At 36.9% G+C, this 1,848-nt stretch overlaps 1 pseudogene; it reads left to right on the forward strand.

Annotated features, from left to right (window-relative positions):
* Nucleotides 1-939: 939 nt before the first annotated feature.
* LOC147488494 (protein FAR1-RELATED SEQUENCE 3 pseudogene) lies at nucleotides 940-1,254 on the forward strand (annotated as a pseudogene).
* Nucleotides 1,255-1,848: the final 594 nt, after the last annotated feature.

Consider the following 1,848-nt stretch of genomic DNA (forward strand, 5'->3'; position numbering starts at 1 on the left):
CAATTGGAGCCCATTATCTTTCTTTTTCACAAAAAATCACTATACTATTTTTTTGGAATTAGCCATCTCTGTAAACCAAGGTAAGTTAATCTTATTTTATCGTTCTTTTGGTTTTTCCGATTTGTAAGAAGTTAATATTCTTTGCTTTGATATTGTCCTTTTGAACTTAAGTGCTTTCTTTTCGAATTAGAATTCTTAGTTGTTTGTTCTCGAAGAATTGCTCTATAGCCCTCTTTTATACCATAATCGTTTTTTGCTAATTAGAATAGACGTTAAAATTGTCAATTTAATATATGGGAGTCATTAATATCTATTTTGCGTCATTTGATATTTTCTCTGTTTCTTTTTTTGCTAGAAATGGAAGAAAATGTTAGAGCTTTTGTTGGCACTTCTTCTTGTTGTACTGATTCTCAAAGTAATGACGTTAATAAATTAGTTGCTCCACACTTAGGTATGAAATTTAATAGTGTTGATGAAGCAAAGACTTACTACAGAGAGTTTGGTAAACAGGAGGGATTTGAGATTCGTGTTCGGACTACAGATAAAAAACAAACGGGTGTGGAATTGCCTTCTAGTTGTCTATTGTTTGCTCAATGAGGGGGGTCCATAACAAGAAAGAAGAAATTGAAGGTGTAGCTTCGAGAAGTACTTCGACTATTAGATGTGGTTGTCAAGCTAGAATGCGAGTTATAAAAAGAAAACTTGAAGATATATATGATGTGAGTTTGGCTGAAAATCGCCATAGCCATGGTTTCGTCACTCCATCAAAGAGACAATATATGAAAGGTAACAAAAATATGCCCGGAAGCCGCAAAGAGTTTGATGAGGGTTTTCATGACAACGTATACCCGTAGGGAAAGTGGCGACGTTTTCCATGGGGATGAGATTGGGTTTCGGAGAAAGCATTGTTGGAACCACCATTATAGTTTGACGAGAAAAATGCCTAAAGATAATGATGCAACAGCCGTGCTTCACTATTTTAGGCAGAAGAGTGCTGAAAATCCTCAGTTCTACTATGCCGTTCAATTAGATACAAAAGGTGTAGTAGTAAATTTCTTTTGGGTTGATGGAAGGTCCCGTGTCCAATATGAGTACTTTGGGGATGTCGTATCTTTTGATACAACATATAGAACTAATGTTTACGGTATGCCGTTTGCCTCTTTTACTGGAGTCAACCACCACATGCAGTCCATTCAATTTGGTTGTGCCCTGCTACTTGATGAGACAGAAGAGACATTTGTGTGGTTGTTTTGACATGGCTTGCAGCTATGGGTGGTCGCCCACCAACTTCAATACTTTATCGACCAAGATTTAGCGATGACTGCAGCAGTTAGAAGAGTTTTCCTACTATTCGACATCGATTTTGTCTTTGGCACATTATGCAGAAATTTTCAGAGAAGTTGTCATTTGTTTACCATAGGCTCGATGCTTTGTGTTCGTGAGCTTACATATATTATTTGGAAGTCATATAGGATTGTTGATTTTGAAAGCAGGTGGTCTGCACTATCTTTGTTGAAGTATAACTTGACTGAAAATACTTGGTTGACAAAAATATATAAAAATCGTACGTCTTGGGTTCCGACTTATCACAATGACATTTTTTTTGCTGGTATGCATACGACTGGGTGAAGTGAATCAATGAATTCTCATTATGATCAATTCGTTAGTTCGACGACTACACTTATGGAATTTGTCCATGGTAATGAGAGGTCTTTGGAATCGATAGCCAGGAATGAAAGGGAATCTGATTACCGCATACCGAACATACTTCTCGCATTGTGGCTAAGGATGCTTTCCTCCTCAAGCATGCAGGTAAAGTTTATACCATTAGTGCTTTCAATAAATTCA

This window comes from Coptis chinensis, chromosome 7 (genome assembly GCF_015680905.1).
Source record: "Coptis chinensis isolate HL-2020 chromosome 7, ASM1568090v1, whole genome shotgun sequence".
Taxonomy (NCBI): domain Eukaryota; kingdom Viridiplantae; phylum Streptophyta; class Magnoliopsida; order Ranunculales; family Ranunculaceae; genus Coptis; species Coptis chinensis.